The sequence below is a fragment of the Cervus canadensis genome, chromosome 1 (genome assembly GCF_019320065.1).
Source record: "Cervus canadensis isolate Bull #8, Minnesota chromosome 1, ASM1932006v1, whole genome shotgun sequence".
Lineage (NCBI taxonomy): Eukaryota > Metazoa > Chordata > Mammalia > Artiodactyla > Cervidae > Cervus > Cervus canadensis.
In genome coordinates this window covers 96,372,057-96,397,475 of record NC_057386.1, presented here as the reverse complement: position 1 = coordinate 96,397,475, position 25,419 = coordinate 96,372,057, and positions in this window count along the sequence as shown.

Sequence of the window (25,419 nt, the reverse complement as noted above, 5' to 3'; positions counted from 1 at the left end):
AGGCGGTAAAGCGTCTGTCTACAACGCGGGAGACCTGGGTTTGATCCCTGGGTCGGGAAGATCCTCTGGAGAAGGAAATGGCAACCCACTCCAGTACTCTTGCCTAGAAAATCCCATGGACGGAGGAGCCTGGTGCAGGCTACTGTCCATGGAGTCCCAAAGAGTTGGACACAACTGAGCGACTTAACTTTCACTTATCCCTATCAAAACTGGTTGCATTAGATTCAAAAATTTACATTTCATTCTGAGCTACTGATAAACTCATTCATAATTCATTTTCACCGAAAGGCAGGTTGACTCAAAGTTCCTGGTGAGACTCATCCATAGTTTTGATGATAAAGGTGTGTAGGTGAGGCAAATTTTTAGACCTCATTTATCTTGTTCTTCTCGAGGCTCAAGTACATGGCCTGTAGCATGAAGCAACCTGCTGAGACCTTCTGCTGTGATGTTTAAGGTCAGAACATTTCAGATGTGTGTGTGTGTATGTGTGTAGGACAACGAAAATGTAACTCTTGAGATAAAGTTAGATTTTAGAATTTTAGTTAACTTCTGGAAAAATTCAAGCACACAAACTTCTATTTAACCAAGATCTTTTCCAGATCATGATAGAGACCCAAATGCTATAATTCATTACTTGCTTTTAGTATTTTGTAAAAGTATTTATACACACATCATTGAAGTACTATCCATGTTTTCAAAAGTCCAGTTCCTCTTATATAGTTACTATTAACTGATGATAAAAAATGTTGTGAGTTCTATAATTTGGTGTGTATATTTCTTAAACTAATATATTCTTTCCTTGATGAAAAACAGTTGGAACTTGAGCACCAAAGAAAAAGAAGTGCTTCCTGGTCTTCAGTACTGAATAAAACTTCTAAAATATGATGTTTGACTTTAGCTTATGAAGAGTGATGTACTTGACTTATACACACCCCAACATTTTTGTCCTTCCTGAGTGTCAAAGGGAATACTGATGACTCTTTTACTGGGGAAATGGCCATCAGCATTGCATATCTGGATGGATTATCAGATTTACTTCTCTGAGTCTTCATTTTCTGATCTATAAAGTGGGGATGATAGCAGTAAAACTCAATGGAATACTATGAGAATTAAGTAAACTATGTCAAACAGCGCATGCCTGAGAAATAGTACACATACCTGTTCAAGATTCTGTTGCTGTCTTTGCTGTACTTATTTAAGCTTTAACATCCTTGTGATAACAAATGATGCTTTTAATAATGGTGCTATTTCATCTTTATGCTGAAGAAAGCTGTATGCAACATTGCACTCTTCAGAGCATTTGTTTATTCAAGGATACTGTTTCATGTGACCATAGTTCTAGGATGCTGTGGGAAGCATGGAGGAAGAATGAGGATTCATAAGGAAGTTTCCATGGAGGAGGTAATGTTTCAGCTGAGTTCTGGTGGACCAGTAGGAACTGTAGGAAGTTAGACAAAAAAGCAGGAAAAATGGTTTGAGGCAGATGGAATGTGGACAGACAAGCACCTAAGGACTAGAATTATGGAGTGGAGTTGATGGTTTCCAGGGATGAAGGGGAGGGAGAGATGAGGGGTAAAAGGTAGTACTATATGTGTACTACAAACTGGAAGATTATAAAGAACTTCAGTGTAAGGACAAGCCATGCATAGCTGTTAAAAGATTTTCAAAATGTTACAAGATAGCTTGATCATGTTTGTGATTTAGAGTTGGGGCTAGATTGAGAGGGGTGGGTAAGCATAATCAGGGAAATCTGGAAACAAATAGTACAGAGTTTTATGTAAGAGATGATTATTTGAGATTAGAGTGTAGACACTATTATATATAAAATAGACAAGCAACAAGGACCTACTATATAGAATAGGGAACTTTACTCAATATCTTATAATAGCCTGTAGTGGAAAGAAACCTAAATACATACTATACATATATATAGATACAATTATATATATAAAGCTGCATATATATACACACATATTAAAAATATGTATGTATAACTGCATCACATCACTTTGCCATATACCTGATTGTAAATCAACCATATATATTTCAATAATTTTTTTTTAAATGTGAAAGAAAAAGAAATGATGAGACACCAACTTAATACAATAGAAGCAGAAATAAAGAGGGAGGGATCTATAGGAAAGGGGTGAAAGATAGTGTCCAGGAATTTGTGGCTTTTCAGGGGTATAGAATTGTGGCGAGAGAGAAGCTTCTGTGCCTGAAAGGCAGTAATACAAATGAGTAGACAAAAAGAGATGTGAAACAAGGATGGCAGGAGCAGTTTATATTGGATATGCTGATTCTAAAGTGCCTAAAGGATATTCTCCCTTCATGGAACACAGTCTTGTCATGGCAAAGAGACTTGCATAACTCAATGGAGCTATGAGCCATGCTATGCAGGGCAACCTAAGATGGATGGGACATAGTGAAGAATCCTGACAAAATGTGGTTCATTACAGGAGGAAATGGCAAAGCTCTCCAGTATTCTTGCTGTGAGAACCCCAGGAACTATATGAAAAGGCAAAAAGATGTAGAACTGGAAGATGGCCCCCATGTCAGGAGGTGTATAGTATGCTACTGGGGCAGAGCAAAGGGCAAATACTAATAGCTTCCGAAGCAATGTGGCAGCTGGGCCAATGCAGAAAATGACACTCGGTAGTGGATGTGTCTGGTGGTGAAAGTAAAGTCCCATGCTGTAAAGAACAATATTGCATAGGAAGCCGGAATGTTAGGTCCATGAATCAAGGTAAATTGGACATGGTCAAGCACGGGATGGCAAGAGTGAACACTGATGTCTTAGGAATCGGTGAACTAAAATAGATGGGAATGGGTGAATTTAATTCAGGTGACCAATATGTCTACTACTGTGGGCAAGAATCCCTTAGAAGAAATGGAGTAGCCCTCATAGTCAGCAAAAGAGTCTGAAATGCAATACTTGGGTGCAATCTCAAAAATGACAAGGTAATCTTGATTTGTTTCCAAGGCAAATTATTCAACATCACTATTCTTGTTGTTGTGCTTAGTTGCTCAGTCATGTCTGACTTTTTGTGATCCCATGAACTGTAGCCCATGAGACTCCTGTCATCCAAGTCTATGCCCCAACCACTGACTCTAAAGAAGCTGAAGTTGACTGGTTAATACCTTCTAGAACTAACACTGAAAAAGATGTCTTCTTCATCAGAGGGGATTGGAATGCAAAAGTAGAAAGTCAAGAGATACTTGGAGTAACAGGCAAGTTTGGTCTTGTAGTACAAAATGAAGCAGGACAAAGGGTGACAGAGTTTTGTTGACACTGGTCATAGCAAACACACTTTTCTAACAACACAAGAGATGACTTGACACATGAACATCACCAAATTCTCAATAGAAAATCAAGTTGATTATATTCTCTGCAGCCAAAGAGGGAGAAGCTTAATATAGTCAGCAAAAACAAGATCTGGAGCTGACTGTGGCTCAGATCATGAGCTCCTTATTAGAAAATTCAGGCTTAAATTGAAGAAAGTAGAGAAAACAACCAGGCCATTGCGGTATGACCTAAATCAAACCCCTTATAATTTTACACTGGAGGAGGATAATAGATTCAAGGGATTAGATCTGGTAGACAGAGTGCCTGAAGAACTATGGATGGAAGTTGGTAACATTGTACAGGAGGCAGTGATCAAAACCATCCATAAAAAATGAAATGCTAAAAGGCAAAGTGGTTGTCTAAGGAGGCTTTACAAATAGCTGAGGAAAGAAGAGAAGCGAAAAGCGCAGGAGAAAGGGAAAGATATACCCAACTGAATGCAGAATTCCAGAGAATATCAAGGAGAGATAAGAAAGCCTTCTTAAATGAATAATGCAAAGAAATAGAGGAAGGCATAGAATGAGAAACACTAGAGATATCTCCAAGAAAATTGGAGATATCAAGGGAATATTCCATGTAAGGATGGGTAAGCAAAGAAGAGAAATGGTAAGGATCTAAAAGAAGAAGAGATTAAGAAGAGGTGGCGATAATAAACAGAACTAAACAAAAAAAGGTCTAACCACAATGGTCACTCACCTAGAGCCAGATATCCTGGTATGTGAGGTCAAGTGGGCCTAAGAAAGCATTGCTACAAACAAAGCTGATGGAGGTGTTGGCATTTGAGCTGAGCTATTTAAAATCCTAAAGGATGATTCTGTTAAAGTGCTACACTCAATATATCAGTAAATTTGGAAAACTCAGCAGTGGCCACAGAACTGGAAAAGGTCAGTTTTCATTGCAGTCCCAAAGAAGGTCAATTCCAAAGAATGTTCAAACTACTGTAAAATTGTGCTCATTTCGCATGCCCATAATGTGCTTATGTGCATGATCAGTTGTGTCTGACTCTATGACCCCATGGACTGTAGCATGTCAGGGTCATATGTCCATGGAATTTTCCAGACAGGAATACTGGAGTGGGCTGTCATTTCCTACTCCAGGAAATCTTCTTGCTCCAGGTTTTGAACCCATGTCTCCTGCATTGGTAGGCAGATTCTTCCTCCTTGGAAGCCCTCATATGCTAGTAAGGTTATGCTCAAAATCCTTCAAGCTAAGCTTCAGCAGTATGTGTTCTGAGACGTTCCAGATGTAGAAGCTGGATTTGGAAAAGGCAAAGAAACCAGTGATCAAATTGCCAACAGTTGTTGGATCATAGAGAAAGCAAGGGAATTCCAGGAAAACATCTATGTCTGCTTCATTGACTATGTGAAAACCTTTGACGGTGTGTCTCACAACAAACTGTGGACAATTCTTAAAGAGATGGGAATACCAGACCACCGTGCCTTTCTCCAGAGAAACTTGTATGTGGGTTAAGAAGCAACAGTTAGAACTGGACATGGAACTGCACTATGCCAGGTTTCCCTGTCCTTCACTGTCTCCTGGAGTTTACTCAAACTCTTGCCCGTTGAATCAGTGATGCCATCCAACCTTCTCATCCTCTGTTGCCCCCTTCTCCTCTTGCCCTCAATATTTCCCAGCATCAGAGTCTTTTCCAGTGAGTTGGCTCTTTGCATCACATGGCCAAAGTACTGGAGCTTCAGCTTCAACATCAGTCCTTCCAATGACTATTCAGAGTTGATTTCTTTGAGGATTGACTAATTTGGTTTCCTTGTGGTCCAAGGGACTCTCAGGAGTCCTCTTCAGCACCATAATTTGAAAACATCAATTCTTTGGCGCTCAGCCTCTTTATGATCCAACTCTCATATCTGTACATAGCTACTGGAAAAAAAACATAGCTTTGACTATAGGGATCCTTGTCAGCAAAGCAATGTCTGTGCTTTTTAATAAGCTTTCTAGGTTTGTCATGTTTTTCTTCCAAGCAGCAAGTGTCTTTTAATTTCTCGGCTGCAATCACTGTCCACAGTGATTCGGAGCCCAAGAAAATAAAATCTGCCACTATTTCCATTGTTTTTTCTCCATCTATTTGCCATGAAGTAAAGTGATGGGACAGGATGCTGTGATCTTAGCTTTTTGAATGTTGAGTTTTAAATCAGATTTTCTACTCTCCTCTTTCACTGTCATCAGGAGGCTCTTTAGTTACTCTCTACTTTCTGCTGTTAGGGTGCTGTCATCTGCATATCTGAGATTATTGATATTTCTCCTGGTAATCTTGACTCCAGCTTGAGATTCATCCAGCCTGGTAATTCATATTACATACTCTGCATATGAGTTAAATAAGCAGGGTGACAATATATAACCTTGATGTATTCCACTAAATTTTACACACGTGCTACCTGCTCACATGTCCTATTCCTGCAGCAGCTATGGCTCTTTGGCTCACACTTATTTAAAGAACCTGTACATGTTTGATACACAGAAATGGAGAGACCTTTATGAACCACAGTGTTCCTAGCATCCTGTGGGAGAGAGATGGTATCTCAGCCCACACCTCTCTCAGATGCTTGAATGAGTTAAAAAAACATTTTTCTAATTAGAGTATAGTTGTTTTACAATGTTCTGCTTCTACTGTACAGCAAAGGGAATCAGTTACACGTATACATATATACTCCCTAATTTTTTTTTTTTTTAATTTATTTCCCATTTATGTCACCACAGAGCACTGAGTAGATTTCCTTGTCCTGTATAGCAGGTTCTCATTAGCAATCTATACATTTGTGTCTGTGTGTTAGTTGCTCAGTGGCGTCTGACTCTTTATACCCCATAGACTGTAGCTGACCAAGTCCCTCTGTCCATGGAATTCTCCAGGTAAGAATACTGGAGTGGTTTGCCATGTTATGCTCCAGGGGATCTCCCCAATCCGTGAATCAAACCTGCGTCTCCTGCATTGCAGGCAGATCCTTTACCATCTGAGCCATCAGGGAAGGCATTTTATACATAGTAGTGTATATATTGTCAATCCTATTGTCTCAATTCATCCCACCGACTCCTTTTCCCCCCTTGGTGTCCCCCTTGGTGTCTCTTTCTCTGTGTCTCTATGCTTGAATAAGTTACTTTTATTAACTCAAATATTTATGAATATCACCCTGCTTCCTCCCCACCCACCAAGTCTTTCCTCTTCTAGCATGTTGATGACCTTAGTAACAAAAGAAGTAGGAGACGATTGTGACATTTGATTTATTCAGAAGCCTTGCATTTTCTATGTAAATCTCATGGTTTATAACCTCAACAAACAGGCTAGGAGAGAACAAGATAGTGGAGGAGTAGGTGGATGTGGAGTACATCTCTCTCTGTGGATACATCAGGAATACACCTTCAGACACAGAAGTACATGCAGAACACCAGCTGAGCGTGGACAGGAGTACCTGAGCAGAGGAAAAGAATATATAGAATCACAAAAACTCAGTAGGACAAAGGAACTAGGGGGAAAAATGGGAGTGTTAGTAGGACTGGACCTGCCCTCAGCAGGCGGGGAAACTGAAGCAGGGGTCCAATGCCCACACTGGGGCAATTGTCTGAGTCAGAGGAGAAACATTTAAGGCTGAGAGTGAAACAGCTGATCTGTGGCAGCCTAAATGGCATGAGAATCAGACAGTCCTTGCTGCAGCCATACATACCCCAGACAGGGACGCAGGTCCCCTGGAAGGTGCAGCAGCTGGAAGCTGGAGTTTAGGGATTGTGGAGCAATCCCAGGGCAAGGGCTGCTGTTGACTCCAGAGAGACGGATCGAGGGGATGTGAGGGAGGAGACTGTGGTGGGAAATGCCTGAGGAGGAAAGCTGGGCAGCCATGGAAGCAAGGAGATACTGCTGAGTCACATGTAGGGGGTGGAGCCATCACCATAGCCTCTGTCTTCCCACAGGACAGCATGGGCAGCTGAACAATAGAGAGGCTGGCCCATCAAATGCCTGGTGCACTGAACTACAGAGTAGGACCCCAGCCAGGGGTGCCCCTCTATGTGCCTGACTCGACAAACAACAGAGAAGGACCTCAGGGAAGGGAGCCCTCTAAGTTCCTGAATGGGCGGGGTTACAGAGAAAGACTGGCCAGAGGCCTTCTGAACGCCAGCTGGCAGAGGCTCGAAAAAAGACTCTGATAGGGCCATAACTCTTGTGGTGGAGGCAGTCCGTGTCCCTGCACACTTGGCACCGCCAGGGTCCCCACAAGCCAAGCAGCTGTGCCAAATTCACGCTCAGCTCTCACTGGGGCAGAGCTGCCACAGGCAAAAGAAGTCTTGCAGCTATGTGCACAGGGTTGCTTCGGTAGTGTCTTTGCGACCCTGTGGACTGTGGCCTGCCAGGCTTCTCTGTCAGGGAGGGGGTTCTCCAGGCAAGAATACTGGAGTGTATTGGCCAGTACTGGTTGGCATATCTTTCTAAAGCACTATATTTCCTGCTGCCCTAGCCGCCAACTCCCCTGAGTACCTGGTGCTGCCAGAACCCCTGCGACCCCAGCAGCTGCACCGCCTCCACCCCTGGCCCTCACAGGGGCAAACCCAAGTCCTCCAGGGCAGCCTCAGGAGCAAACCCCAGTGGACGACCCATAAGCAAAGGTGGAAATAAAAACACAATTGAAACCCAGAGGCAGTGTGCTAAAGAAGAAGACCCAAAACCTTCTCACCAGCTGTACAGCTGCAGATTAAATCCACATGATCAACTAGGCAGACTGTGTGTATAGAATATATAAAAGGTCATTGAGAGCTCCCACAAAAGAAAATGCACTAGGCCTGACAGCTGTGGGCATTGGAGGCAAGAACACACAGGAGCAAGACCAGATTAGAATCTGAGCTGCCCCCACAGGAGGTCCAGAGATCAGTACAGTGTTGGAGGGCATCCTAGGAAGGTGAGGTGGACTGTGAGTCCCAGCGAGGGAAAGGACTCTAACAGCAGTGACTCTAGAAAAGCATTTATTATTCTTATGTTTTAATTTGTTCTGTAGATTCCTTTGAATTTCTTTCTTTTCTTTCCTGTTTTTTTCCCTCTCTGTTGTAGTTGTTGATTTTGTTGGCACAATTAAATCTAATTAAGTTTTTGAACTGTTTTTTCCCCCTCAGTCACATATTTTATTGTTATAAACCTCTACCTCTATGTTGGGCTTTGGCAGTTCTGTGGAGTTTTCCTTTTTTTTCCTCTCTCTCTTTTTTTAATTTTAATTTTTAATTTTTTAAACCTACTATTATTTTTTGTACACTTATTCCTTAGTTTGCTTTTCCTACTGTTCTTTTCCCCTTGCAGTTAATCTTTAATATATATAAATCTTCTTTATCTACCTGTATTTAACTTTGCATATCTATTCTTTCCTTTCCTCTCAACATACTTGTTAGTTTTATTTTCATTGCTTTATTCCCTAGTTGGCACCTTGCTTTAGTTTTGATTTCCGGTTTGTGCTTTAGTTAGTTTTGTTATGGTAGATATAATTTTTTATTTCCTTTGTTTGCCAGGTCAATCTATTCTATTTTATTTTTTTGGACTGTTTTGATTTTTACTTATGGGTGTATTTGTATATGTGTATATTCAGTCACACTTTTTATTGTTGTTATAAACCTCTGTCTCTACATTGGATTTTTACAGTTCTGTGGAGTTTTCCTTTTTTTTTTTTAACCTTTTTGCTTTCTCCTCGTGCCCCCCTTTTTTCTTTTTCTTTTCTTTTTTTAAATAATTTTAATTTTTAATTCTTTAAAACCTGTTTTATTTTTTCTACATTTGTTCCTTTGTTTGCCTTTCCTACTGTTCTTTTCCCCTTGTAGTTAATCTTTAATGTATGTAAATCTTCTTCATCTACTTCTATTTAACTTTGCATATCTATTCTTTCTTTCCTTTCTTTCCTTTCCTCTCAATATATTTGTTAGTTTTCATTGCTTTGTTCCCCACTTGGCTCCTAGCTTTAGTTTTGTTTTCCAGTTTATGCTTTAGTTTGTTTTGTTCTTAAATACAATTTTTGATTTCCTTTCTTGCCAAGTCAATCTACTGTACTTTATTTTTGTTGGACTGTTTTGACTTTGTTCATGGGTGTGTATGTATATGTGTATATTCCATTATTTTAATTATTATTTGCCTGATTTTGTAACTGCCATTTCTCTGGGGTTCATTTTCGGTTTGTCATTTTTGGGTATTTGTTTTAATCTCACTTTTGGAACAAGTGAAAATTACACAACAAACCACCTGTGGAATTTTTATTCCTGACCAGAGATCAAGCCCTGAGCCTTTGGAGGGGGAGCACTGACTCCAAGACCCTGGACTACCAGAGAACTAACTCAGGGAGTATCAAATAGTGAGAACTCACACCAAGGAAACCACTTGAATACAAGACCTGGCATCATCCAACCATCAGTAGCACCCTGTGCAGGATGCCTCATCTAAACAACAAACAAAACAAAAATACAAAGCCAATCATCAGCAGACAGGATTACCACCTCACTCAGCCTTGCCCATCAGAAGAAAACCAAATGAACAAAAACTCAACAAAAATCTCACCCTATACAAAACTTACACAAACCACTGGACCACACTTAGTTCAGATGCTCAGGGGTGTCCAACTCTTTGTGACTCCATGGACTGCAGCACGCCAGGCCTCCCCGTCCATCTCCAACTCCCGGAGTTTACTCAGACTCATGCCCATTGAGTCAGTGGTGCCATCCAACCATCTCATCCTCTGTCATCCACTTTTCTTCCTACCTTCAACCTTTCCCAGCATCAGGGTCTTTTCAGATGAGTTAGTTCTTCTCATCAGGTGGCCAAAGTATTGGAGTTTCAGCTTTAGCATCTGTCCTTCCAATGAATATTCAGGACTGATTTCCTTTAGGAGGGACTGGTAGGACCTCCTTGCAGTCCAAGGGACTCTCAAGAGTCTTCACCAACAGCACAGTTCAAAAGCATCAATTCTTCAGTGCTCAGCATTCTTTACAGTCCAACTCTCACATCCATACATGACTACTGGAAAAACCATAGCTTTGACTAGATGGATCTTTGTTGGTAAAGTAATGTCTCTGCATTTTAATATGCTGTCTGGGTTGAGCATAGCTTTTTTTTCAAGGAGCAGGCATGTTTTAATTTCATAGCTGCAGTCACCATCTGCAGTGATTTTGGAGCCCCCCAAAATAAAGCCTGTCACTGTTTCCATTGTTTCCCCATCTATTTGCCATGAAGTGATGGGACCAGATGCCATGATCTTAGTTTTCTGACACCATACACAAAGATAAACTCAAAATGGATTAAAGACCTAAATGTAAGATGAGAAACTATAAAACTCTTAGATGAAAACATAGGCAGAACACCCGATGACATAAATCAAAGCAAGATCCTCTATGACCCACCTCCTGGAATAATGGAAATAAAAACAAAACAAGTGGGACCTGATTAAACTTAAAAGCTTTTGAACAGCAAAGGAAACTATAAGCAAGGTGAAAAGACAACCCTCAGAAAGGGAGAAAATAATAGCAAATGAAACATCTGCCAAAGGATTAATTTGCAAAACACACAAGCAGCTCATACAACTCAATGCCAGAAAAACAAATAACCCAATCAAAAAGTGGGAAAAAGACCTAAACAGACATTTCTCCAAAGAAGACATACAGATGGCTAACAAACATATGAAAAGATGCTCAATGTCACTCATTATTAGAGAAATGCAAATTAAAACTACAATGAGATATCACCTCACACTTGTCAGAATGGCCATCATCAAAAAGTCTACAAACAATATTAGCTGGAGAGGGTGTGGAGAAAAGGAAATGCTCTTGCACTGTTGGTGGGAATGTAAAATGATACAGCCACTGTGGAAGACGGTATGGAGAATCCTTAAAAAACTAGGAATAAAACTGCCATATGACCCAGCAATCCCCCTCCTAGGCATATACCCTGAGGAAACCAAAATTGAAAATGACACATGTATCTCATTGTTCATTGCAGCACTATTTACAATAGCTAGAACATGGAAGCAACCTAGATGTCCATCGACAGATGAATGGATAAAGAAGTTGTGGTACATATACATAATGGAATAGTGCTCAGCCATAAAAAGGAACATATTTGAGTCAGTTCTGATGAGGTGGATGAACCTAGAACCTATTATACAGAGGGAAGTGAGTCAGAAAGAGAAAGATAAATATCGTATTCTCACACATATATACGGAATCTAGAAAAATGGTGCTGAAGAATTTATTTACAGGGCAGCAATGGAGAAACAGACATAGAGAATAGACTTATGGACATGGGGAGAGGGGAGGAGAGGGTGAGATGTATGGAAAGAGAAACATGGAAACTGACATTACCATATGTAAAATAGATAGCCAACAGGAATTTGCTGTGTGGCTCAGGAAACTCAAACAGGGGCTCTGTATCAACCCAGAGGGGTGGGGTGGGGAGGGAGATGGGAGGGGGGTTCAAAAGGGAGGGGATATATGTATACCTATGGCTGATTCATGTTGACGTTTGACAGAAAGCAGCAAAATTCTGTAAAGCAATTATCCTTCAATAAAAAAAAAATTAAAAAAAAAAAACCCCAAAAAATAGGCTATCATGAGACTTGATATTACCCCTAGACTATACACTATAATTCTGGATTTACAGAAATTTTTATAATCTAGGTACAGAAAAATATTTGAAGTGACCAAAATTTTCAAGATTTCCTGTAACATCTTAAGGAAAAACTCAAAGAAACTTATTGGTCAACTCAATATATTGTTTGTGATCTTTTAATTTTGTATATATTTTCCCTCGCAGGGGCCCATAATTTAACTAATGTAAAGAATAATAAAATTAGGAGGGGAATGGTCATACATGATTACCTGGAAAGGAAAGTGAAAGTGTGAGTTGCTCAGTCATGCTGAACTCTTTGTAACACCATGGACTGTGGCCCATCACTTTCCTGTGTCTATCGGATTCTCTGGGCAAGAATACTGGAGTTGGTTGCTATTTTCTTCTCCAGGGGATCTTCCTGACCCAGGGACTGAACTCAGGTCTCCTGAATTGCAGGCAGATTCTTTACCATCTGAGCCACCAGGGAAGCTAGCTGGAAAGTAACAGAAATGTAAAGATTGAGGTATTGAATTCTTTCAAATATTTCTTCTTTAGGAGATAATGTTAGATTCTTTCTTTGGACACAGAAAAAGTCAGCTCTTTAGTTGTTCTCTGTAATTTTTTGAAATATAAGCATTCCTTAATATTTAATGTTAAAGCCTCTGTATTGTTCACTGGTTTTCTTTAGTAGTTTTGTGTGTTAGCAATTGATCAAGAAATGACCAGAGGTGTGTAGTATGAAACTTTTGTTTCTCATGAATTGAGATAGATGAGTAGAACAGGTGACTCTTCTGGGTTCTTCTGGGATCTCTCACGTGTTCAGGGGCTGGACTAGGCTGACATAGGGTTATTGAGGTAACTGAATCCCACAGCACAAATTCAGCTTCCAACAGCCTGTAGTTGGTGTGTTCTTTGGCAAAGACTGACATGTAAGGGAAGCGGCAAATTTTCACCCAAGCACAGCCCAAGTGTCATGTACGCACAACAAATAACTGTTGACAGAGTAAAGCATAAATAATGGAGGGCTAGAGAGTGTTCTCAGAGGACATGTTATTATTATTTTTTTCACTACCTTTGAGCTACACTGGTCATCTAAAAATGCCTACAGTTTCATGAGGAAGCAAAACTCTTTCATGTCTTAGAGTTCCTGTCCAAGATACCCTTCTGCCTGGAACACATTCCTCCTCTTTGTGAGAAGACACATTATTCTTTTTTTGTTTTTTTGAGAAGACACATTATTCTTGAGAAAAATTTGGGACCATTAAACATGATTCTTTTTTTTTTTTAACATTTTATGGAAATGTAAATTACATTAGTTATTATACGTATGTGGAAGTGATTGCTTATAAAACATGTGTATAACTTAGCAAATATTATTATTGATAATTTGCATTTATGATATAATTGATTTAATGTGCCACATTTTAATCAGTAAAATTTTTATTATTGCTCCTTACAGGAGTTTTGAACATGATCATGATCATTGAACATGAACATTAGCAAATATTACATATATCTAGTAAAACTCATATTTTTTGCTGCACTTATTAGAACTCAGGGGAATAAATTTGATGTGATATTTGTTTAAATCTACAAACTACACCAAACTTTGGACTGATGCAGCACTTTTCTGTCTTGAAATTGCTTGCTCACTTCTTCTCTCAGAAATCAGTAATCTTGAGTGATGTGTTCTTGTAAGTCTTTTGATTTTTTTTCTTTACGTAAATGATAGGTAAAAATTTTTCCTTTAAATTACTTTGGATTTTGGTTTTCTTGTAGACACTGCTACTTTAGGCTAACACTTTTTCTTGTCAACATGCAATCATCTGACCACTCAAACAGGGATATTCTAATGATAAGTTGCCACCCTGTATGTAAATGATTTTCAGTGCTAAAATGGGAGATGGGTGTTTTGGCTATCTTCCACTCAAAGTCTGATCCTGCTTCAAAGATAGCTCCAGAGAACACACATCATCACTACTAAGAGGGGCTCAGTGTCTCCGGCACAGAATCACTCTCATTTCCTGTAATCTCAATTTTGCCATAATAATTGATAATGGTATCATAAATGATTCTGGCAAGAGACTGAGATAAGCTTTAGTTGAACATCTGGTACATGGAGATAGTGTTTGTTAATATGAATTTTAATTATTAACACGTCAAACATTAGCCAAGGTGTTATTAATGCCAATATCAGAGTATTAATAAAAGACTTGTTTTATTCGTATGATTCATAGTCTCTTTTGATTTAAACATTAATTGAATTTACATTAAATGGCTTCATGCTAACTCATAAATATTAGGATAAGATTTCCAGAGACTCTGAGAATATAGTTAAACATATTAAGCATTCTTTGGGGATGAGTTACATTTAAGAATGTTCTATAAAGCAGAGAGGGGTTCCCTGTCCCCCCCACCCCCCCCCACGCTTGAGAGAAATCTAAGAGAATTGGGAGTTTTGTACTCCTTGATCCTGTTCTGGGAAGTCCAACTAAGCCAGTTTGAAGCTGTTACAGCAAATTTGCTGATTAGGATGGGATTAGAAGACCAAATTCTTAATCTACTTTTTCACTGAAAGATGAGCGAAGGAAAACTTCTTGACAGTGTCTTAAAACTTGGGAGAAAGGCAGGGGGTGGGGTGTAGGGGTGGGTAGAGGTTAGGGCTAATGGAAACTTTGTTCAAAGGTAGTTGGATTTCTCTGGGAAATGCTGTTACATTTTGAAACATGACATTGCCCTGCTAATTTGCTTTTTTAAAAAAAATTATAGTTCACTTAGTTTTTTATTTCCTAGTCAATTAAAAAAAATAATCATTCCCTTTTCAACTTCTTTTCTTACAAGTTTATAATTTCTGTTTTAGCTTTTTGAATGAAATTCATTTTTCCTCCCTCCCAATTATAAAAATAATATCCTTAAGATAGGGAAAATATGTTTAACCCCTGAATACTTCTAATCTGAAATTACCACTGGCTGTTAACAAGCTGGTATATTTAAAAAATGGTATATTTGCCATTCTGTTTAGTATTGTTGAAACTGTCCTATAAATAGATATTTTTATCATGATTTTTTTCATAATATTGTATCAAAAATTTCTCACCAACCATTAAATATCTGTGTATCTATGCCTATGCCTGTATAACATTCGTGCCTGTATAACATTCTAAGTGTAGATGTGTCTTTATCTAGGGCAACTCGAGTTTAATTTAAAATTTTGGTATTTGGTCATGGTTTTCTTAAGTAGCTAATTGTAGCTAAAGTAATTCTTATTTTATACAATTTTAAGTTATTTAACACTTGTTAAAGAAAAATTTAAACTACCCATGAATTCCATTCTGAAGTCTGACTTCTGAAAGCTTTCATTTTAGCTGAATGTATACGGCACACATGGCTTTTCTTTAAGTATATTTATCACATATTCTCAAGAAGATTCCCCTTTAAAACTTCTTTATATGAGTTAACTTTTGACTATTTCATACCAACATATTTTTACCTTCCTTAACAGTAACCAGCCTGTAGACTGTGTCATGGAAACAAATGATTTGTTATTGCTTTTCTTATTCCATTGTTAAGGAAAGACTTGGAATTGTGATGGGTCATTCAAAAAATATTTGAGGTTCAAAACAGATTCTTATGATAAACTAGGAGTTTGGGATTAGCAGATGCAAACTACTATACATAAAAATCAATTGATCCTGGGACTTCTCTGGTGGCCTAAAGGTTAAGAATCCACTTTTCCACTGCACAGGGTGTAGACTTGGTCCCTGGTTTGGGAATTAAGACTCTACATGCCACATGGTACAGCCAAAAAAAATAAAAAAATAAAAAAAATAAAATAAGATAAAAAAACCTAAATTTAAAAAAAATGAAATAAAATTAAAAAACAAAAAACTGATCCTTGCAATATCACAAGACTGGTTATTAACCAGAAAACAAACTGTTTGAAAAAGTTATTGGTTGACTTTGAGCAATTGAACTAATTAGCCAGAAATTTTTTCTTTCTTTCGTTAAAAAGATGACCCATATTGCAAAAACACTTCAGTAATTCATGTGATGTGATATGTGGCACTGTGAAATCTCAAGTTGCTGTCTAAACCTGTGTGTAGCCCAGACCAATGGCGCAGACTTGCCTGCAGGTTTAACCTGGCATTACAGATGCTCCTATAGGACATGTCAGTAAAGCCTTGTTCACAGCAATCAGTGGAAATGGATTCTTTCCAGTTCTGTAATTGATTACTTCACTCTGGTAGTGTGGTTGTGGAAATGATCCTCACAGACCTGCTACAGACCTTGGGGCTTTACTTCTAGTGAGTAAATTCGCTCATCTGAGATTTTCCTGAGTGGGCTTTTAGATAGGGGAGCCTCAATAACAGGTTAAGCCAGTCCAATGTCAACTGCAGAACCTAGAACTTGTATTATGTCCTAAATAAGTACTTGCTGAACTCATACTGATCCATCAATGAGTCTTCAGGAGTTTCAGAAAGAGATGGCTTAAAAAAAATGAATTTCTTTATTCTTAAAGATTTACATCCCTTTCCACTTCAGATGTACTATTAAAAAATTGAGAGATGAGAGTGGATTGCCATGTTAATCTATGTCAGTGTCAGGGAGATAGATTTTAAGCTTTTAAGTTCATGTGACATAATTTGCTTTCATGTGTTCCCATTTTTGTCTGCAGCGAGACAGAGAAGGGATGTGGTGAGGTGGTCATCCTCCTTCTAGTGGCCGATCGATTACACAGAGCTGTGCTACTCAGACCCTGTGCTATCTTACCCCATCCACCACAAGATAAGTTACCAATCTGCAGAAAGGTAAGTGAGGAGAATCAGGGCCAGTGAATAGAAACATTTTATAGCAATTTGACATTGTCAAAACACACTAGCATCAAACTGAACTCATCTTCTTGAACAGGATATAGACCCAAAATATTAGTTCACCAATATGAAGAATGAAGTGGAAATAAGGGCCAACAAAACTGGTCTTCTAGCACACGATTGAGAAGCACTGGCAGATTTAGATATGTGACCTCAGCATGACAGTCTTCTGCACTTTGTATGTTCTCTGTGCCTGATGGTTAAGGTGATTATTTATGGAGATGAGAATGGCAGTCTTGTTAGTGAAAATATCCAAGGTTTGCCCATATACTGTAGGCCCTTTTGAAGGATTTTCTTCCTCTTCAGCAAGTCCATTGTCTAAAAATGGCTATATGACTTCAAGAAGAAAGCACCTGCTTGAATTCATGAAAACACTAATTTAATGTCAAGCAACTGAAGAATCTTACAGCTGGTCCATTGGGATTCTTCCCAGGGTACATGGCCACCTGGTGCTGGCCCTTTCTCACCTCTAGGGTATGTGCCTCAGAGAGAACCAAACATTCCACACTTTGATCTTGGGCTTACAGCCTTCAGAACTGGGAGAAAATAAAGTTCTGGGAGATAAGCCACTCAGTCTGTGATATTTTGTTAAGGCAGCTCCATACTCTAATACACTCAGTATGCATTTGACACAGACATACAGGAAGACTTCTATAGTAAACTCGAATTTTGTCATCAGGAATTCTGAGATCAATTCAAACTCTATTTTTGGGTTTTGTTATAAGAATTAGGAGAGACTAACTAGCAGTGTGTGTGTTAATCACTCAGCTGTGTCCCACTCTTTGAGACCCCACCAGGCTCCTCTGTCCATGGAATTCTCCAGGTAAGATACTGGAGTGGGTTGCCATTTCTTTCTCCAGGGGATCTTCCTGACCCAGGGATCAAACCCAGGTCTCCTGCATTGTAGGCAGAGTCTTTACTGTCTGAACCACAAGGGAAGCCCCAGACGCTCTCTCATTTTTATAGTTATATATATATATATTTGTATATATCTATGTATCAATATGTAGCAATATAAATACCTATTTATAGTTGCAGTTATATAGGTACTTATATATATATAGGAAGCTAAATATATAAATACATGCATATATATGTATGTGTATGTTGAGCCTATGTTAGTTTTGCCTAGCTAATTACAAGATGTGTCATCCTTTGGTCATTTATTCAATCCTGAATTACGAGATCAGCAGTCAACTCTAAATTAAAAAGTTGAATTTATTACTTAAGAAAGGGAGAACTATGTTTGTTAGACACAGACCTTCCAAACGTTGCAGGTGACTGATCTTATATAGGATTGTTGGGAAGCATTAAACTGAAGTACTGGTGATTGTTCAGAGGCAAAAATGAGTTAACTCATTTGGACAAACTTGGTCACTGGGATGAGTTTCAGAAATGTGTTCTTTTATGTGAGGCTGCTATTGATTGGCTGACTGTAAAAGTGGGAGGCTGGTGCTGATTGGCTGGCTGTCAAGGCGGGAGAACGGTTGTAAATGTGGGAGAATGGCGCCGGTTGTCTGGCTTTCAGAAGCATGTTTGCTGAGGTAAGTTATCTTTGATTGAGCAAGCAAATTTAATTTAGTTCTGGTTGTTGCTGTTTACCAAGATTTTAAAACCATCAATCTCTTTCTCAAGTGTGGGAACTGTGACTTGCAGATAATGCCAATAAGTATTTGCTGGACTAATTGACAAATGAAAGATACCTAGTAGGCCTTTAAACACACAAGTCTGGCTTTCAGGGCTGAGTCTGGGGCTTCAGAACTCACCATGATACAGTTGGGATTTAAAGCCTGATTCTGAATAAGCTTACCTCATGGCCACATGTAGGAGAAAGAGGTAAGTCAACTTAGGGTTTTGCAAAGCTTTCTTCTCTTTAATGTAGTTTACAACCCCAGTAGTTTGAAAACTCAAAAATATTAACAAAGGTATAAAATGAATTAGCATCTGGCTTATTTATTTATGGCAACCCCTTGTGTTTGTATTGAGTTCCCTGTAGCCTGAGCAGAGTGAAATGAGAAAAGTGATGGTGGGATTCAGTGACCCCTATTAAGCCATGAGATAAAACTGAGTAAGAAAGGGCAATGTTTGTTCCCACCTTCCTCTCCCCAAGTCAGAGCATGAATAGAAAAAAAACTGGAAGACAATGATCTTTCTAAAAAGCAGAGATTACAGAAAAATAGTGTTAGCACATGATCTGTCTCATTCACCGGCTGATGTGGGGCAACTTTTAACTCTTCCTGCTCCAAAGTATCACTCAGGAAAATCAGGAGCAATCTAAGCCCGAGGGATGGTGTCCATTTCCTGGTCTAGGAGGTACCAAAGACAGGTTCTCACAGTGCTTGCATTTCACACTGGTCTTTGGGGAGAATCTGGTAGGAGTAGCCTGAGTCCACACCAGCAGGTGGATAAGGTCAGATGGTGTTTCCTGGGAGTTGGGGATGAGCCTTGGGACTAGGGGAGGCCATGCGTGCTGTCACCAGAGCAGACTGACAAAACGAAACAATAAAATCAGCCTCAGTGGGAGACCAGGAATGAGACTAAGGGAAGGAAGTGTCTCTGCCCGCATTGCATTATCCCTCCCAGGAAGCTGTGCAATCAGATGTCTCATTTGAGAGCCAGCCAGAGGCGGCCAGGAGGAGTGTAGCTATAGGCAGGTAAGGATGACCACAAACGACATGCACAGCATCCCTGTTCCCCATCACCTCATGCAAAGGGTCACGGGGAGGACCTTTTTACTCTGATGCTGGTACAGCAGGAGAAATGTGTGAACGTGAACACTCCCTAGGAGTTCAGAATTTGGTGGGAGTTGGGAGGAGAAAGCCCAAGAATGATAGCTGTGAAAATCAGTTGTTTATTCATTTTTCTGGTACCTGATTTGGATTAAAAATGTCTTCCTAAACTGAATTTACTCAAATGGGATGCACTAAATGACTAAGCCTTGGGGTTTAGCGCACATATAAGAGAAAATGACCTTGACAGAGATGAGAAATTGACCAGGGTGAAGAGCATTGTGGAGCAGCCTTAGGGTCTTTCGTTCTGGCGGATGTTAGAGCAGTGCCTGGCATGAAGCAAGAGCTCAGTGGCCTTTTGCACTTCTGTAAATAGCCCTTCAAGTCATCCGGAGGCATCAGAGTTGACTTGAGAATTAGAAACAATGTTCAGTTTGTTCTTTTAATTTTTAAAGTAAACCTTTTCTTGAGGCAGTAAAAAGCACTGATTTTATTAAATCTCAGCCCTTGAATATGCCTCTTTTTAATACCCCGTGTGACAAAATGGGATGCCCAGAAAGCATAAAGTAGGCTTTTGAAACTCATGCCAGCAAAACTAGGTTTGAAAAAGTAAACTTTGGTTTGTAAGATATAAGTTCTGTTAAGAGAACGAAGACTCTTAAGAACTCAAGAGAGGCCGTGAAGGAAAGATGTGGACTTTATGCTATTGCATCAAATGCAACAGAAACCAGGGGAAGAGGAACATTACCTTGCCAAGAGCAGGAGGAAGAGGGTTTTGGACTTGACACTGGAAGAACCCAATAGTTTCTGGAATAAAGTGCCTGGATTTAGGGGAGTGAAACCTGCTTGGAGAAACTGCTGAATTCTTTAGGTGACCAGCACCAGGGAGGCAGGCAAATGTCTCTTTTCCTTCTGGTGTGCGCTGGGTGCTGCTGCCACTGAGGGATCCTTCTAGTGGATCTGCTCCTGGCTGCCTATTGTCCTGCCTCAGTGGAAGCTTGTATGCTGTCCACGGGTGTCTAGCAGAAGTGACGCATTCCCTGCTCACCGAGTGTGACGAGTTCCATCCAGACTCCCCATGCTGACATCCCTCTTCCCAATGCCCAGGGGACACTGCAGAATAGCCAGGAAAGACGATGACATCCAGACTGACAGAGGTCTTGTGGAAGGAAGGCTCTCAGCTTTGGAGGTTTGGTGAGGCAGGAAACCCATTTCTATTACATGTTCAATGAATTCCAACTATGGCTCTTTGTGCTGTTCTTATCTGCCACTTTGTCTCATCTCCAGATATAAACTATTACATTTAGAATGGATAAACAATGTGGTCTTACAGTATAGCACAGGGAACTATATCCAATTTCCTGGGATAAACCGTAATGGAAAAAACAAAAAAGAATGTATATATGAATATAACTGAGTCACTTTGCTATATAGCAGAAATTGGCACAACATTGGAAATCAACTATATTTCAATAAAAATGTACTTACCAGTCTTCCAAATAATCAAACATCATCACTTCTATGAAAACTCATTCTTTGCTTCTTTTTTACACTATGCTCTCTTAACTCTTGTACTAGTTTAAACACAGAAAGGAACTTGTTGACTCCACCTTCCAACACAGAGCATGCACAGGGATGGGGAGGGATCTTTGGAATGACTGCAATCCAGGGTTCAAGTGCTGCCATGGCCTTCACTCTGCATCTTTTATTAATGTTTCCCTTTGAAAGTAATATTAATTTGTCCAAGCTAGTTTTCTCCGTGAAGATGTAATCCAGGCTGGCAGAGGAAACCATGGCTTCTATTTTTCCAGCTTCATCACTGGAGAAAAATGGGATGTCTCGCCTTGATTCCAGTTCCCTATAATGCTACAGGGTGGATTATGCACTTGCCCAGCCATGTGGTTATGGAGTTGGGATGGTGATTGGCCATCCCGTGGACAAGAGGGGACGTGGTACCCAAACAATCATGATGGTTTTCCTGAAAAGAAAAATAAGACTACCATGCAAATAAAGCCAAGATAAATTAAATGCAGGGAGAAAATGAAAAAATACTGTAGTGACTAGAAAATTATATGACATTTCATATAACTGTGTTATATGAATAATACTTCCATTTCTGATGGGTTGTATTACTGTATTATAAATACGAGGAAGGTATATTGGATTAGGGGTTCAAAGAGGTAATAGAACTTTTGTGATTTAGTGACTTATCTTTATATCTCAAGACTCAGACTGAAATAAGATATATTTTCTACTTTTTTGCTTGTTTCTTATTTTTTAATTGAAACATTGTCGATTTACAATGCTGTGTTAGTTAGTGCATAGCCCAGTGATTCACTTATATTTGTCTATTCTTTTTCAGATTCTTTTCCATTATAGATTACCACAAAATATTAAATATAGTTTCCTATACTATATAGTAGATGTATTTTCCATTTTATAAGTTAATATAGATATTGCATATCCAAACATTCAAATTATTTATGTATCATATAAGGAATAAAAAGTCCTATTGGTTTCATCAGAAATTAATTATATAAGATAATAACTCAGTTATTTGAAGAATATTTCATAAAATAGCTTATGCAATGAAAACAATCATCCCCTCCCCCCCAATATGTTAAGTGTCTTTATCATCTGAGCCACAAGGGAAGCCCAAGAATGCTGGAGTGAGTGGCCTACCCCTTCTCCAGGGGATCTTCCTGACCCAGGAATTGAACTGGTGTCTCCTGCATTGCATGCAGTTTCTTTATCAGCTGAGCTACCAGGGAAGCCCAAAATAGCTTATGCAATTAAAATAATCACCCCCAATATATTAAGTATCCAATTTATAATCTGTTTATGAAAAAATTCAGTTTTAACTCAAACAATCTACTCAGCTGGTCAACAAAGTAGACAGTTCTGACATTCTAAGAGATGTGTTAAAATGTTTTCTATGAAAAAAAAAAAATAAAATGCTTTCTATGGATCTAATCAAATCCTCTCAGGAAACATAAAAATTGTAACACATCTGTAGAAGCAAAATGCAAAAACATCACCATGAAGGCAGAGTACCATTGCTGGTTTCCAGGGGGCTGTAGGGAGGAAGGAGTAGGGGAAACTGCTTCATAGCTAAGGATTTTGCTGTTGGAGAGATGGAAAAACTTTAAAGTTAGGTAGAGCTGATGGTCATGCAGCATTGGGAATGTACTAAATGCCATTGAAATATGTACTTTAAAATGGTTCATTTTATTTTTGTGAATTTCATTTCAATAAATTATTTTTTTTAATATTAACTAAATAATGGATCGATAATGAAATCAATACTGTTGGTGCCTTTTGGGTATTGCTGATACTGTTTTATTTATTTTTTTAATTCAAATATGAAACTTCCCTTGACACACAGCAGAATTTTAGGTGAACTTCATATGTCAGCAATCAATGTGTACACATAGAATTCAGTGACTTGAAGTGAGTTTACAAAAACTATCCCACACTTTGGCAAACACCAATAATGAATAAGTTTAGGTTCAAGTAGCAGAATAAGTTCTAGAATGGCACTTTTTCATAGTCTTTCAGATTATGCCAAATATTTCTATAAAACAAGGAGGTAGATGTTTGAGCAGTGTATAAAACCAGACTTGTGATCGTGTATCCACTCTTCACAATTTTCATTTGTATGTCTCACTATCATGCCCTGAAGGAAGGACTAACACTCACAGTTGTGGTGGGATTTGTGATCTATTGTAAATCTTGAGTCAGAGCCCAGGATCATTATCACTTGTAACATTGTCATAATGTTGGTTGAATGCTTTACTTGTTAAAGATGGTTGCCCTGATGGTAACTCTTACAGTTAGGTTTAATTTTACAATGGCTGTTAAGTGACCAGATGACTCATTTACAAAGAGCCAATTTGTAGTGTGATTAGGGGAGATAAAAGATCATAGTATTCTCAAAATTTATATCTTAGATCCGAAGACTAAAATATAGTTCCTCTGTGTGTCTGTATATGTGTTTGTGTGTATGTTTTGATAAATAATATCTAAAAGGGTGGTCTAGGACAATTTCCTTTGCCATTTAGAGAAATGAAACTGAACTTAGTCTCATTTGTTTGTTTTTATTAGCTAGACAACAGTTTATGGTACCTCATCATTAGATAAGATGTGGTCAAGAAAAAAAAGTGTCTTGTCAAAGATATCAAGAAAAAAGAATCAGGGAGTCTTCCCACAAGTGGTTTTTTAACACTCTTTAACTCATGATGTCATCCTGATGACAGCTGTGGATGCAGAATTGAGAAAACAATAACAAAACTTAATGAAATTTATAAATTATTATAATAAAACTTCCCTTTCAAGCAGCCAAGCTCATTTGCATAAAACTCTACTGTAGAAGGGACTTAATCTAGAATAAGTAACATTTTTCTCTCCCACAAAGAGGTAGAAAATTTAACAGATCTTTCTACATAAGAATTGCTAAAAAGCTCTTATATTTGCATGTGGCAGGCTGAGCTTTGGCCCTCTAAAGACTTTCCACAAAAGACTTTCCACAAAACTTCTAATCCTTGGAAACTGTGACTACATTGCCTCACAAGGTAAAAAGCACTCTGCAGTTATGATTAAGGTAGGGATCTGAAGAGAGGGAGATTATCCCAAAGATGGGGAGACTACCCTGGGTTATCTGGATGGGCCTGACACCCCCAGTCACAAGAGTCCTTATAAGAGGGAAGCAGGACGGTATCCTAGTAGATGTGACAAAGGGCGTAGGAGATGGGAATGAAGCCAGTAAGGGGTCATCAGCCAAGAGCAGAGGTGGTTTCTAGAAGCTGGAAAAGACAAGAAAAATACATGCATCCCAATGTTCATAGCAGGATTGTTTATGGAAGCCAAGACATGCCAACAACCTAAATTTCCATTGACAGAGGAATGAATAAAGAAAACATAGTCCATGAACAAAATGGAATATTATACCACCACTAAAAAGAATGAGATAATGCCATTTGCAGCAACATGGATGGACCTAAAGATTATCATACTAAGTGAAGTAAGTCAGACAGAGAAAGACAAATATTATATGATATCACTTATATGTGAGATCTAAAAAAAAAAATGTTACAAACATTTACAAAACAGAAATAGACCTACAGACGTAGAAAACAAATTTATGGTTACCAAAGGGGAAAGGGGAAAGTTGTAGAGAGGATTAAATTAGGAGTTTGTGATTAAGATATATAATATATACACATGACTATATGTAAAATAGATAAACAGGACCTACTGTATAGCACAGGGAATTCTACTCAATACTTTGCAATAATCTGTAAGGGAAAAGAATCTGAAAAAGAATATATATATATATATACACACACACACATATATAAAACACTTTGGTATACTACTGAAGCTAATAAGATGTTGTAAATCAATTATACACCAATAAAAAAAAAGAGAGGGTCAGACAGAAAGGAAGGAAGGAAAGAAGGAAAAAAGAAAGAAAAGACAAGGAAATGGATTCTCCCCTGGAGGTTTCAGATGAATCAATCCTGTGGACACCTTGATTTTAACTGCATAACCCTAATTTTTGATTTCTGACTTCCAGAAGTATAAAAGAATAATTTTGTTAAGTCACTGTTGGTGATAATTTGTTAGAATAGCAACAGGAAATGTTACACTGAATTAATGTTGTGGCATTTACACAGGAAGTTTTTGAACCATTTCATGTGTAAGCATGAAAAACTAAAGGATAGCACCAATTAATTTTACCCTGACTGCTTGTTTGATTTATCAGTCACCTTAAGAATAGGGCTTCCCTTCTGAGAGCTGAATTGATATTAAGGTGATTGTTTACTTAATTAACGAATGTATACATTTAACAAATAGATTTTGAGTGCTTGGTAAACAAAACAGACCTGACTCATACTTTTTCAC